The 16,150-nt window shown below is 32.7% G+C and overlaps 1 long non-coding RNA gene across 1 annotated transcript; it reads right to left on the minus strand.

Moving 5' to 3' along the window:
• Positions 1-7,427: 7,427 nt before the first annotated feature.
• On the minus strand, positions 7,428-9,197 carry LOC148208914 (uncharacterized). Its single transcript, XR_015787388.1, has 2 exons — positions 8,862-9,197; positions 7,428-7,844 (listed from the first exon to the last, which is right to left on the minus strand). It is a non-coding gene; the product is annotated as an uncharacterized LOC148208914 (long non-coding RNA).
• Positions 9,198-16,150: the final 6,953 nt, after the last annotated feature.

Here is a 16,150-nt window from a genome sequence, read left to right on the forward strand (position 1 = left end):
CAGATGATTCATTGGAAGATCAATGATACCTAAGGAAGTTGACTTGCATGCAACAATTATTCTATGTGACGAGTTGATTTGCATGTAACAATTATAGATATTCGTGGATGTTTTAACTGTGTGTAGATAATGCATCAGAGTGTAACTCTAGATTTATAGTAGGATAACCTTTGTTAATAAGTAAAAATAAATTATTAGATCATGAGAGCTAATAATTTGTGAGTCCATAATTAATTAAGGTCCTCTTGTTAGTTCTTGCTTTCGAGAGGGAAGATTGTCAATATATCCCAACCAATAAACAAAGCATTTGTTTAGTACGTTTTGTTCCCACTCACATGTTTTATAAGAGGTCATCTAACATCTAACATATAATTTGTATGAGGTTTAAGTCCATAACTTTGAAGTTTAATTTATATAAATAGCAAAAAAGGGGTGCATTTTGTTGGTATAGGTTGTGGTTGGATTTAAAATTTTTGTTAAGGGGCTTTAGTTATTATTCTGTAAATATGCTCAACGAACTTGATTTTGATTATTAGAGTTATAAATCGTGAATCCATACTTTATGTTAGGTGGAACGTATAAAAATAATTTGAACACGTTGATGTGTATTTAGCTTATATATTTTGATACTAAATAGGTTAAATTACAATTTTTTTTTCTTAAACTCTCAATATTGTGTTTAATAGGTCTCTAAACTTAAATTAAAAAATGAATTATAATAAACTCTTAAACTTTCAGCTTTGTGTCTACTAACTCCACAAACTTTTTAAAAATGTCTAGGTTAAAAAACACATTTGGTTCCTTGATTTAGTCCCTGAACTTTAGTTTGTAACGATTTAGTCCATATACGTTTACTAAAGTAACAATTTAGTCCCTGAACTTTAACTTGTAATTATTTAGTCATTGTAGCTTAAAATTTGTAACAATTTAGTCTATATCGTAAAAAAATTTATTAAAATGAAGTGTTAAATTTTATCATATAACAATTTAATCTTTATAATTTTATAAACATATTTGGTTCCTCCTTAGTTTATCAATCTATATATAAGAAACTTAGCAAAAAAGCTTCACGATAAGGACTAAATCGTTACCAACTTTAAATTACAAGGACTAAATTGTTACATATTAAGGTTTAAGGACTATATTGTTACCAATTTAAAAGTACATGGACTAAATTGTTATAAACTAAAGTTTAGTGACTAAATTGTTACTTTAGCAAAAATAGAGGGACCAAAAGTATTTTTTTTAACGAAATATCTAATAGGTTCTTGAACTCACAAGCATAGTAGTACAACCTATAACAGATCTTGTTCAAGTAAATATAGTTTGAATTAACAGATTCCTGAACTTTAAAAAAGAGTCTAATAGGTTAATGATGCTTGAGTACCTGTTAGATGCAAAATTGAGAGTGAGAAGATCTATTAGATATTTTTTAAATTTCTGGATTCTATTAAACACAACTCTCAATATATATACACCAAACTTCATCACTTAACCAATTAAGTTTGTTCAATAAGACATAGAACAAAATTTTCAATGTAAATGTAGAAGAAAGTGAACGAAACTTGAAATAATAAATCAAATTTTCTCCTTTATAAGAACTTATAGAATTTTTCATGCCATCAATTATTTTAAAAAAGTTGACTGAAATTATAAATATATTTTTTATTCATTTCTATTTATAAACACTAAGAAAAAAAATCAAATTTAAAAAAGAATTTAAAAGTTTTATAATATATTTTTTTGTATTATTTATAACTGAAATTTTTTTTTCTTAAATAAAAAATCGTTATTCCTTCTAAGAAAATAAAAATAAAATAAAAAGGAAAAAAAAAAACAGTTATAACCACCGTTATTCCTTTTGAAAAAAGAAAAATAGTTTGATACTTGTAGAACTAGGGAGCTATGGGGAAGGGCTTCATGATAAAAGAGAGGCATGACCCACGGGGCCAACCAACATCAATATCCAGACGATTTAGATTTAAATGTGTAGGGAGAATATTATGTAAAGCCTTCCACAGGAAATGTCTAATTTTTGTAGACACACCTAAACTCCACACACTTCTCCAAAATATCTGATTTTCAACCATAGTAGAAGGGGAAGTGTCAATCTTCAAGTTCATATAAAGTTTGTAGCCGCTTCTTACATTGTAGGAGCCCCTCTTGTCGTAATGCCACACCCAACCATCTGCTCGAGTAGAATTACATCTCGGTATTTGCTTAATAATATCAACATCTTCAGGCCAGAAGAAACTATTCAGCTTTAGGACATCCCAGTTACCATCCACCCCAAAAAAATCAGCCACCACCAAAGTATCATTTCCATTTGCTGGAGTAATAGGCTTCAGAGTAGTCTCCCAAGAAATCCATCTATCTTTAAAAACATAGGTTGACTGGCAATTCCACCCTCTGTTGGAACTTCTTTAGAAGAAGATTTTGTCCCCAAACAAAGCTACGCAAAAAATAGGAAGGATGTTTGCCAATATCGGTATTCAAACAGAAGAACCAAGAAAATACCTTGCTTTCAACACCTTGAACACCAAAAGATCCAGGGAGGTCACCACCTTCCAAACCTGACTCGCAAGGAGAGCTTGATTGAAACCCTCAAGCTCCCTGACATTCAAGCCTCCGAGTTCCTTTGGATAACACAACTTCTCCCAGCTCATCCAATGCATCTTCCTTTTCTCTACAAATGAGCCCCACCAAAATCAAGAAAACATCTGATTGCCTTGCCTATACTCTTAAAAACCTCCTTACCAGCCTCCGAAAAAAACTGACGTTTCCAACCCTGAAGGGCTCTCCACACTCTATCTTTGAGGGACTGCCAATCCTCCCTTCTTTTTCTAGTAAAAGCCGAAGGCAAACCAAGATAAGTGCCTAAGTCACCAACAAAGCGAACTTAAAGAAGCGACTGCAGATAGAGTCTTCGATCTGGGACAATATTCGGAGAAAACTAGACCATAAATTTTTCAAAGTTAAAACATTGACCATAAGCCTTTTCGTAAAGGGTTAGGATCCGCTTTAAGGACCAACATTGAACTGCATCAGCCCGAAGAAAAATCAAACTATCATCGGAAAAAAATAGGTGAGAAATATAAGGGCATTGGTCTGCTAACTGGAAGCCGTCAATCTGTTTGCTCCTTCGAGATTGCTGAAATAAAGAGGCAAGACCTTCGGTACACAGAAGGAAAAGATACGGGGAGATTGGGTCTCCTGACTGTTTCCCCGTTAACCTAGATCGAGAAAGTCACCGAAGAGACACAGTTCATAACTTTGTTCAACCACTTCTCCGCAAAGCCCATCTTTCGCATAATCGCCTCAAGAAACACCCATTCCACTCTGTACTCTGTCGTAGGCCTTACTCATGTCAAGTTTTAAAGCAGTCCATCCCTTACGCCCCTTTTTCACCTGTTTCATCGCATGCAGACACTCATGACCAATAATCATGTCAAGTTTTAAAGCAGTCCACCCCTTACGCCCCTTTTTCACCTGTTTCATCGCATGCAGACACTCATGACCGATAATAATGTTGCCAGTAATTGAACGACCAGGAATAAAGGTCGACTGAGAGTTCGAAATCACATAATCTAGGATATGTTTGCACTGATTTGCAAGGACTTTGGTCACAATTTTTTACGAAACATTACATAAACTGATGGGTTGGAAATCGTCTTTGAAATAAGGACAATATTTGTGTCATTCCACCCCTGAACACTTTTCCCATCATTTAAAACTTCTAGCATTCACCAACTGTTTGAGGCCCCACAGTCTTCCAAAATTTCTGATAGAACAGTGCTGGAAAGTCATCTGGCCCAAGAGCTTTAGTGGGGACCATCTCTTTGACAGCCCGCTCCACTTCTTCTCGAGTGTAAGTAGAAAGAAGCCAACTGTTCATGTCTGGAGTAACTCGGGGAACAATACATCCAATGGCATTTTCAATCTCCTCGCTAGACGACTGAGAAGACTTAAAAAGCCCTTCAAAATAAGAGATAAAGCATTGGTTGATTTCAAACCCATCCTCGGTCCAAAGCCCTGCCGCAGAAGTAATACCACTAATGAAGTTCTGCTTTCGATGTAACGTTGCCTTCTTATGGAACTATTTGATATTCTTGTCACCCCACTTAAAGCCAATCTTCCCTTGAACGCTGCTTCCAATAAATCCGAAGATGAGAAGATGAGAATAAGAAGCGTCCTTTTGATAAATAATTCGACGAAGTATTGATCAGCTAAGTGTTTATTTAGAAGAATGTTTAAAAGATATGTCGCCATTTGCAAGACATGATGCCAAAATGAAGGTGGTAAGGACGCCATTGGCTGATAAGGTGCGAATATATTGTAAATGGTACATAACTTTCTCTTAGCTTTCCCATTTTTTGATGAAGTATGAGGACACAATAGATGAAAGGAGAACTCATTAATCTTACAAAATTCCCCAAAATGCTCATTATCAAATTTCCATCCATTATCACATTGAATATTCTTTATATCCCATTCAAAGTGGGTGTGGATGAAGCTCTAAATGCTAGAAACATGGAATAGACGTGAGACTTTTTATACAACGGAGATGGCCACAAAAAACTAGAGTAAATATCCAACAAAATTATATAATACCGATGTCCCGAAAAACGCAAAATAATTTCCCTTGTTCATAAGGGTAAAAGAAGCTAAATGTGTGCTGTTTTCTAACGTTTTAAACTCGGAAACCGTATTTTAAGCTTATTATAGTATCCAAAACCTTTCATTTCAAGTTATCTTAGGTTATACATGCACATATGACGTTTTTACATCATTTAGAGTTGATTTCTAAAGGAAATTACACTTTTGTGCAGAAAAATTTTGAGCTAGGTGACTGGCGCCTTCCCCAATCTCGAGATTGCCCTTAATGTAAAACACACGTTTTTGTGTGATTTGAAGCCTTCCCAAACTCTTCCACGTGTCTTCCATCCATTAAAGGTTGCTCATTCAACAACTACCCAACCAAAAGGTGTTTGAAATGGATGGCTCTCCACAAAGCTCTCAACCTCCTAACCACCTTGAAGTCCCTATAAATTCAGCAACTCATTCTCTTCATTCATCATCCCAGAGTGATCATTTTAGCTTTAGACGTTCATTCTCAGCTTATTTACGTTTTCTCTTTTAGTCTTTGAGTTGTTATTGTTTTAAACCTTGTTTATTTCTAGTTCACCCTTTATTTCTAGCTTGTTAGTCTTGAATTGTAAATTTTAATCTTGTTTAATTAAAATTCCAGCAAGTTCTTTGTTACTCATCTCTCTCTTTCTCATTACGAAGTTGTAATCACTCAACCTTGAGGAATCGACCGAGTATTGCTCCCCAATCTTGAAAGAGAACGGGTTAGGGTCATTCAAGTTACAACTCCACAATTTCCAGCTTGTCTTAATTCTACTCATCTTTTAATTATGTCGTCTACTTCCATCAACATTAAATTCTGTTTTTCCTTTATTGTCATGAGCTAAATTTATTTTTCCCAAGCCCGGTTATGGATAGTTAGTTAAAGTTTTTAAAATCCAACAAGGCAAAAGACGTTTTTCTCCTCTTTTATCACCTAAAGTTGTTTCCATAAGTTGAAACTTGATTTGGCCAATTAATGTTTTAACCAAGCATCAATACTGAAAGGGTTGATACGTTTTCACAACTTTACTGATTTAACTTTAGAGAGGAATACTTTAGACATAAAGATTTCTCTCGGGTAGCCTAGACATAAGACCTCGACCTAAGGTTACAGTTGGTTTTTACTAAATTAAGTTCTTTTTTCTAATAGACATATTAGGAATGGACTTAAACCTTCAAAATCACTTAGACATAAGAAGGTGGCGAAGTAAAACCGAAGAAAATTTATGAGAGGCGCCTGACGCCTAATTGTAAAAAATTTGTGTATTTTCAGCTAATTTGAAGTAATTGGGCTGAGTTTATTGCATTGAGTTTTTAAATATCAAAACCAACATTATCCTTATTATTTGTCACCCCAAATTCAATTACAAAGTCACCGATCATTAACATTTCCTATAAAAAGACTTCATTTGTCCCTGAGGATCGATACTCGGAATACTCGTTCCGTTTTTACTACTTGTGACGGGTTTACACTTGCGCTCTCATTTATTTTGAATCCAAAATCCCAAACACAAAACAAAAGAAGTCCAACGATCACAATGGATAATATCAAATGGCAGAAAAGTAAAAGAAGACGAGAAACAAATGGCAACTTCACATATTTCCCAAGAGAGAATGAATGACAAACCTTAGAGTTACGAGTTGGATAACATTCAATAAATCTATTCAGTCGAAGGGTTTCAACAACATGTGCTCCTAGGTGACCCAAACGTTCATGTCATAATGATGGTGCTAAAGCTGTGTGAACAGAGATGGCATAGTGGTTGGTTTGGAGGTGATTGGATAAAGAACGCCTTGACTCTCACATCTCATTAGATTCATCCCTGTCTGAAAATCCTTCATATAAAACTCAAAAGGATAAAATTGAACATAACTGAGATATTAGTAGGAAACTTTTGAACTGACACAAAGTTTTTAATAAGCTGAGGGGCATGCAGGACATCTTTCAAGGCTAAGGGAGATTGTGGGTGGGACAAGTTAGTGTGACCATGACCATTAATTGGAATGGAATGACTATTATCGACAATTATACAATGAGTATTGTCCAAATTAAAATAATACGTTAGAATACCTTGTGTGGCGTCATGTGGAAATTGGCATCAAGGTCCATATACCAATTTGCATTTGGAGTCAAAGGAGTAAGCTCGAGAGTGTGCATTGTGGCTGATGTTTGTAGGAGTTGGAGAGGTTGCTGCCTCAAAGACCTACTAATATAGTCCCAAGAATTTCAGTGTTCGACCGCTACTGCAAATTCACGACTTTTGTTGTGATGACGATTATGTCCAGTCCTTTTACCTCTAAAGTTGCCCCGGTTGGAAGGGAAAATGTCGCGGGGGGACATCGTCGACCTCTCGAGCAACCATGGCGGCATTTGATTTGACAGTTGCATTTTTTTTGCAAAACCTACTTTTTCAAGAGTGATCATTGAACGAGCTCGATAAAACGGTGAAAGTCGGTCACTTTGGTGAATCAACATAACAACCTCGCTATAGGCATCTGTGAGGCCAGCGACCATTTGGAGAATAAGCCAATTGTTCGTGACCGGAGCCCCCACATTATTAAGTTGATCCGACAAGGTTTTGAGTCGTTGACAATATGTAGAGGCATTTGAGAAATTCTCCATGCAAGTGTGAGAAAAATCCACTCGAGAGTGACGGCCCTAGAATTTTTATTATCTTAAAATATATCACACAACCTATTCCAAGCTTCTATGGTTGTGGTGTCAGGTTCAAGAATAGTGATGCGATCATATTTGGCCCACAGTTTCAAGAGTCAGTAAATAAGAAGATCAAGAGGAGATCGAGAGGAGAGACCCTCCAAAAGAGGACACTTCATTGAACTCGTGAGCATATTTTGAGGATCCCAAAAAACAAAAAGAGGAAGAAATAGATTAAGGGAGATCCAAGACGACCATGCCTCAAAGACAACCCCACCGCACGCATGACGCATGCCTAACACGCCCATATCTTGTACAAGAACCTCGCAAGCAGACGTCTTGCGCGCATGCCACTGCGCCCATATTCCAACCTTGTGCATCTCCTATCGCACGCCACCAGTGCACCCTCCAAATGTACGCCCTGCCTTGCGTGCATTCTGCCTCGCCCGTGTGCTGCACCATGCTTCCTGCATCGGTCGCTCGTGCACGTCCACGACTACTGCTTGTAGCACCCTCCAAACGTTTATGCCTTCTGCTAACGCCTAGCCCTGCGTGCCTCCTGTCGCACGCCTCATCATTTTAAAAGAGAAATTTCATGTATTTATGAAATTTATAAAAAAACCCATAAAGAGAACACTATTTTATTCCCGAGAACTTTCATGTATTTGTGAGTTTTAGAAAAAATTCACAAACTGAACACTACTAGTTCTGAAATCTGGTTTTTATATTTGTGGAAATAAAAAGGTTTTTTTTTTTACTTTATAGAACTAACTTGAAATAAATTAGCTTATTTATGACATTTTAGGAGGAAAGAGGATAAAAACTATATAGATCAGAACATTACTGCAATTTCAAAATTTTAATATTTAAAATTAGATACATTTAAATCTTTTTGACATCTTGAGGTACAGCTTGGAAGATTGCATTTACCAAATCTCAGCTTTAATAAAAAGATTAAAAAGCTACCTAGAATCTCTCGGGGATAAAATTTAATATTCAGCAAGCTTTGCAATATCAAAATTTTAATATTTAAAATTTCAGTTTCACAATTTTAATATTTAAAAGACTAGAAACATTAAAAAAAAAATTTACATTTTGTGTAAGCAAAATGATTTTTTAGATTTATAACAAACTAATTTGGTATTAAATGTTTCAAATTTTGAAAGCATTTTGAAATTTAGATGCACGAGATTTTATTGGGTTAAATTGGGTTTAAAAGCATGCAGAGTATAAAAAAATATGAACATGACCCAAGATTATATAATTTTACGGTCGTAAATCCATAAAGATGCAGTAAGCCAAGATTCAAATCATCTGCAGATTATTCAAACTACAAAATTTAAATGCATACCTCGTACATTCAAATCTAAAATAGAATTGACATGGAAAATGAATTAGCAAATCAGTTAAACAAATTTCAACTTACATGGAGGGAACAAAAATTAACAAAATAAGGCAAGTAGACATGGAAGAAAATATTAACAGCATATTAAATGAGACTTTTAAAAGAAAGAAATTCTCCTACTAATCTTATGACATACATTTTGTGAATTTAAAAATAAAGAATACCACAAACCTTTAGTGAAATTCCACCGAAATTTGGAGGAAGAGTAACCCTGCAATCTCACCAAATAAATTTCTTGGAGATATAAGAACCAAACTTTTGGAGTAACAAAATTTTAGCAATCTTCCAATCCCTCTTCTCTGGTTTGAAAGAGGAAAATAAAAGGAAAGAGAAAAAAGTGGGAGTGGAGTAAATGTGGGAGAAAAAAAAAACCTTACCTCCTATGAAGCGTCGAATATGAAGAAAGGGGAGGAGAGAAATAACGAAAAAAAGGATGTGGAAGAAAATTAGGGACGAAGAAAATGAGAAGTTGAGTACTAGGGAGAGAAAATGGTGGGAGAGTGGCCAGAGAGAAGGGCGGAGAATGGAGATATGGAGAGAGAAAAGAGGAGGGATATAGAACTTAGGGAAGTAGTTGAGAAAAAAAATAAACAATTGTATTTTGTTAATAAAAGTGAATGAAATAAAAAAAATGGATTTTGTAAAATCACAACTTCAGATGGAAAAAAAAATAAAAAAAATCATTAATTTTATTAATTTTGCTATTTTGTTATTAAATAGAATAATCAAAAGAAACATTGGACTAATGCATGAAATAAGTCGGACAAAGTACGGTATGTTCATAAGGGAAAATATTTTCCTCAATTGTTAGCTTATTTCATTTTCTTTAGATTTTATTCTTGAGAATTATTTTCCTTTAGTTTTAGGCAAAGTAGTAATCTCGAAGTCAGGAAATATCTTTTGCAAATTTTATTCCTCAGATTTTATTATTATTTTTATTTTACATTTTTTCTAGTAAAGTTAGTGGCCTTGACCTATAAATAGATGTCACGTGTAGTCTTGAAGACATATTTTCATAGATTATTGAAGTTCATTTTTGAAAGAGAGGATTCTCTCCCATTTCATTTGTTCAACCCCCAATAGTGTTATCCTTTGTGGGATTGAACTTAGGGTAAATTATTTTTGGAGCATACTTGTTTGGTTGGTCACCAAACTTGTGGAGTGTTTTCGGCCTTGAGTTTAGTAAAAGTATTATGTCTACTCATAGTATTTGACTGCAAATGTAATCCACCTAACTTTTCCCTTTCAAGATGAACCATCTATGTATATGATTATATTCAAGTAGCTAGAGGCTTGTGTAGTCCATATGCTTGGTCAGCCCGTGTCAAATAGTGTGCAAAAGATCGTGGGAGATAGTTGCACAAATCCATTGAAGAAACGTAGCATCAATGGTCGACTAAAGTTCTCTTTGCCTTTTCCAGAGGAACAATGTGGTTGATAACTCAGTGAGATCGTGTGTGAATCTTGAATAGTTTCACCCACGTTGCATATTGGATGTTATCGGTAATGGAAATATTGTTTTTGATGTTAGACATAGCAAGAGTTGTGTGAAATGAAGATTTGAATTCATCATGGTGGTCTACTGTAAAGGAGAAGGTAATGGAGCGGAGGAGAATGGCCGTCTTTGAGTTGAAAAAAAAAATGAAGCTGGCAACTAAAATTCTCAACGAAATGGGCAAATTTGGATGGGAAAAGAGTTGTTTTCCGGTCGAAAAGCTGAAAAATCAAGTCAAAAGCTGAAAATTTGGAAGAAAAAAATGTGAAGAAAGTGGAAGGTGCTGCAGAAGAAGAATGACCTATTTTCTCTAATACCATGTAAGCATATCAAATCCTCCCCTTCTCTATTCAACTCCTTCAGTATATACAAGAATCTCAAAGATCTCGTGGCTTAGAATTAAGGAACTAAATAGGAAACTAATATGTACATAAACACTACATTAAATTACTAATGATTTACCAAATACAAATATTCCATTCTAATCTGTATGATTTCGAAATTTAGAGACTAAAAAACTAAACTCAAAATATATAGAAGAAAGAATACTTTACTCAAACGAAAGTTGTAGAAACAATCAATTAAAACTTGAGAGGGAAAAAAAAAGAGAAAAAGTTACATCCAATGAAGTGGGTCCTCCCAAGTACACACGCCAACAAAGGTAAAGCTATGAATATGGGCAATCGCCAATTGGGGTTTAAAATAAACCTCTCAATGCATTGCCCATTGCCCACATGTATTGTACAAATGTTCACTGTTTAAGACCATGGCCATCTTGGTATTCCAAGAGAGTTAGGCTGGCCTATGGTTAAGTCCGATTATCGATTGGGCGAGGTCGGGAATAATGAACTCCTCATCCTTAACTTTATGAGATGTTTGTCTCTCTTTTTTTGTTTTCCTTGTTGAATTTGTCGATTTTGGAGAATGTAGATGAATTTGGAGATGTTGAGGTTAATAGTGAGTTTGAGACTACTTTAAGAAATACCATTGAATGAAACACTTTTTCTAGAGGAACACTAATTAAGCCTTTCTTCTAAAGACACTTAAAAGCGTTTTTTTTTTCCAAATATGTTTAATAACAAATTATCATGAGTTTGTTGAGCTTTATACTATATCAATATTCACAGTTTTCATCTAAAAATCAATTGGCAATGAGAGAAGTAGTCTAAGTATATCATAAACATTTCTCAAGTCTTTTATCTTTTCAATGTGAGATTCTTAACACAACACTCGGTTCTATATACTCTTCAAAGTGTGATTTAATTTTGGAGTACTTCTCTATCAAATAATTGGGCCAAAAGGGCAGTTATAGTACTTTGACTTTTTCAAAATTTCTTTTATGTTACTCCCAAACACAATGATATTAAGAGAAAAATAATTTCGCATAGAAAAAAGTATTTTTGGCCATGCCAAAACAACACTCTCAAATAAGGTTTATTATATTACATATATTTTTTTCAGTTTATAAAAAGTAAATAATTTGGCTAAAAAGTTGAGACATAAGAGCACCCACCTTGTGTACCATGAGGGAGAAGCAAAGTGTGCTATTTTGGACTAATGCTGACATTGATGATCTTGTGGATGAACAAAGAGTTTTTTGAGACAATTTAAAAGCTTAGGGTTAAAATAAAAATTTTGAAACTCTTGGCCATAACTGAAATTGATAATAGGAACATTTTATTTGACCTATATAATACTTCAATCATACCAAATATTTTGATGTAACAAACTTTATTTCTTGGTAATTTTAATGTTTCAAAGTCAAACGAAGAATTGAAGGAGAAAAATCCAATGCCATGACCAATATAAGTTTGGAAAGGAAAAATATATGTTGGCAGGTGATATGGACAATCCGACCAATTAGAAGTCGACACATGGCATACGACATGACACTTTGTTGATATGGCAGATAATGTAGCATCTAGCTAGCAAATCATAGTGACGTGGTAGTGATGTAGCAGTAAAATGACATCAACCATTTTGGTGAGTGGTGGATGATGTCGAAGAATCATGTGGTGTCATGACACATTCAAATAAATTCAAATTTTACCTTCACTTCCTCAATTTTCCTTGATCTCCACAAATCTCACCCAATCTACAAATTTTCTCAATCTCCGTCAATTTTTCTAATCCACAATCTTCTTTTTTTTCTCTACCTTATCTCTACTTTTAATCTCCATCGTTCATTCCTTTTTAGTCTAAATCTAATGGCCAAATTTCATCATCGCCACCAAATTCATCTTCTTCCACACACAAATTATTGAAGCAAAAATCATATTTCTCTTCTTCAATTTTTTTGCCCTCTCTCTCTTTTTTTTAGAGATATATTAGTGTGTTATTTTTAGTCATTACTTTAGTACGAAATTTGTAAATCCACCTTAGTAGAGTATTTCATTTTTTATTGTTTATTTTTACATCATTTGAGATTTTGTATATTAAGGTGTGGGTGCACCAATGGATCGTGAGAGTGATTTGACCTTGAACCAGTAATAAAGGTTGTAGTGGTTTGATCTTCAACTCAGTAAAAAAGATAGGTGTAGTTTGGATCTTGAACCTGCAAAAAGATCAATATGAATTTACTCTTAAGCTTGAAAAAAGAGTAATCCATCGGGTTGGTTCTCACCCGTAAGAGAGACGATGCAGTAAAAATATATCCAAATAGAAGTCTTGGGGAGTGAAATAGGAATTTCCGAACAACTATATAAATTTATGGTGTCATTTTTTTTCTTTGTACTATTTTAATTCCTACATTTAAATTACGTTCACAATTGCTGGTTATTCTTGTCTTCTTTTTTAAAATAAAAAAGTTGGTACGCAATTCTATCCACCCCTCTAGTGTTGTCGGACGATTCAATCGTTCGCAAACTTTTACCCTTTCTTTTAGTTCAAGATGAGGGCCCAGTGGCGAATTGAGAATTTTAGATGGGGCACAAATTCATATAAATATAATAGAAAAATATGAATTTTAATTCTGGATGGTGTGTATCAGTCTACACCTTATACTTTGGATAAGTGTTGCAATCTTCATCTTACACTTTAAAAAATATGGCAAATTTATATTTAGATAGATTTTCATTTGAAAAGAATAATTCTCATATGCGTCAAATGATTTAGAAACCATATTTTTGGTATGAAGTTGATAGAATTTAAGATAAAAACGATATTAGAGTTGGTCTTTTTAAACTTAAATTTGTAAGTTTGACAAAGTTATTTACATGTGAATTTTGTGTATTAACCCAACTTAATTTGAGAAACTTGATTTTTATTAATCTAGTTTGTGTTTTGTGATTTTTTTTTAAAATTAACAGACAAATTAGCAGAAATTGGATATAAGATAAAAATTACAGTAGTTATCTAAGTTTAAGATCAATTTGATGAAATTAAAAGTTTAGGGTGAAAATTAATGCAATTTACCCAACTTAGAGATGAAAGGATAATTTTTTTTTTTCAAATTAATCTAGGATGCATTTATTATAAATGTTAAGATTATGTAATATGGAAACTAAAAATATAATAAATAATAATGTATGATATTAGTTTTTTTAGTATGAGTACTACAGATTTTTGTCAAATAACTATTAAAAATTATGACTTTGTATATCAAGCTTACGTTGAAGTGAAAAATTAGAGAATTCAAAAAAGAAAAAAAAAAGTCGAAAAAGGTGGAAAATATGCAAAGCAAAATATAGTTTTTCATGAGAAAAACATCCATTTTTTAAAAATATTTAAATTATCACAATCAAAGAAAGCATAATTAAATAGTTCCTAAATAAACAAATAAAAATCATGGAAAAACTTGACCCACCATTATTATGTTATTCACTTAAAAGAAACATGCCTATGATGCTGACAAAACATGCTTGTTTACCAACAAGGCTAGGTTTTAAACCTAAAAAAAAACATAATAAAAATAATAAAAAGTAAAAAAATAAAAAATAAAAAGAAAAAAACTAGGCTCTAGTGTAATCCTATCATTATTGGTCCTCAAACCTAACTTAAATTTAAAATCTAAAATGAACCTAATTAAAATTTGGACAATCATTGACGCTCCCCCATAGTTTTAGTGGATATTCATAAAGGTGCTATTATATTCACATATAAAAAGTTATTCAAAATACAAAATTGAGAGTATCTTTTTTTAGTACAACCGATGTGAGGTGGGAATTTGAAACTTCAATCTAAAACGTAAAAACTATAACTATTAAAGCAAGAGTCTAACTTGATTATATATATATATATATATATATATATATATATATATATATATATTATGGCATTTGATTGAATAGGTAAAAGTGATTTTAGAGATTATAAAATCATTAAAAAGCAATTCTAAAGTATTTCAAAAACGTTTTCAAAAATTTTTATTTCCGTCACATAAATTTCAATTTTGATTTCGATAAATTCCTACCATTAACGTTATATTTCAATATTATTATGACAAACTGATTGATTTGGTATGATGTGGCATAAAGATTTCGTCCTACTCCTAATAAAACAAGGACAAGTGGACTAAAAAATTCAAAGGAAGGTAGAAAAAATATATTCTAAACTGATTGTTTAGCTAGGTCGTATTATTATTATATACAACGTATATACTTATTGGTACTAATAGTTATCTTGTTAGGTCATGTCAGCCAAAACAAAAATAGTTCAACAGTAATTGGCATATAGTTACAACCATGAGGTTGCAAATTCGAATTCCCTTCCCAACATGTTGTAATAAAAAAAATATTAAATCATGTTCAATTTTAAAACATCAAAGATTGCGAGTTTAAATGGGTTAATATATATTTGTGAATATCATGATGATATGTTGAAAGGAAATTTGTTGAATTGGATGTATGAACCATCCACCCCTTGATTACAAAAACACCAACATTGATTGTGACTTGACAAAGCCTTTTCCAATGGAAGAGACCAATTTAATTCCAACTTGAAAAATTTATAATGGAAGAGAATCACAATTTCACAAAGAAAGGCCAACCATGTAAAAGTTGCACATAAAGTTCCAAATATACCCTTAATAAGGGGAGGGTAAAAATGGAACATTTAAATCCCAAAAGGATGCATAAATGTTTTCACCAAGCCCATCCTCTATTTTCCAAATGAGTAGCCAGAAACTTTACCAAAAGAGAGAGGGGAAAAGAATAACTCTTTTGGAAAACTATTTAATATAATAGGATCAAAACATTTGTGTTTTTATCTCTTTAGAATTTTTTCTCAATTATATAATACTTATTTTTTGGGGGACAATAACAAATTTTGTTACTTGATTGGTGTTCGTTTGGTAATGTTTTCGTTTCTTGTTTTTCGTTTGTGCTCGTTTTAAATTTTAATTAACATAAATGTATAGTAACCATTTATGTTTCTCATGTCATTTTTAAGAAATGTTTTCAAAATTGCGGTAGAAATTCTAAAAACAACAGAATCAAATTTTTTGTTTTTTTTCTCCATTTTCAATATTATTCAAAATATAAATAAAAACATTATTTTATCGTGCATAATAATTGAAAAAATTATTTCTTATAAAAAAATTATTTTTTTTAATTTAAAAATTAAAATTTCTATAATAATTAATACTAAATATTAAAATGTAACACCCCTTAATATTTATAGGATTGCTTATCCACTACTCACCTCACCTTATGTGATTAGAATATATACGTGCTCACATGTTAACACGTTACTATACATACTCCAAACTACGTTATAAATTTGTTTAAAGAGAAACAATTATAAGTATATTAACATGATTATTATTTTACATATGAAGGACTAATTAAAATAGACATTTAGTGAGTATACAACAATTGACATATACTCAACTCATTCCTTTGAGATTGGAGATTAAAATTCTCATACCCCAATTTGTTGTACTAAAAAAAATAGACATTTCAAAATTTAGGGATCAAAATGGAACAACCGTATTAAGTGGACTCGACGAGAATGAAGTAGAAGTGTT

The sequence above is a fragment of the Momordica charantia genome (assembly GCF_013281855.1).
Source record: "Momordica charantia cultivar OHB3-1 chromosome 9 unlocalized genomic scaffold, Mcharantia_2.0 BLBB01000009.1, whole genome shotgun sequence".
In the NCBI taxonomy this organism is placed as follows: Eukaryota; Viridiplantae; Streptophyta; class Magnoliopsida; order Cucurbitales; family Cucurbitaceae; genus Momordica; species Momordica charantia.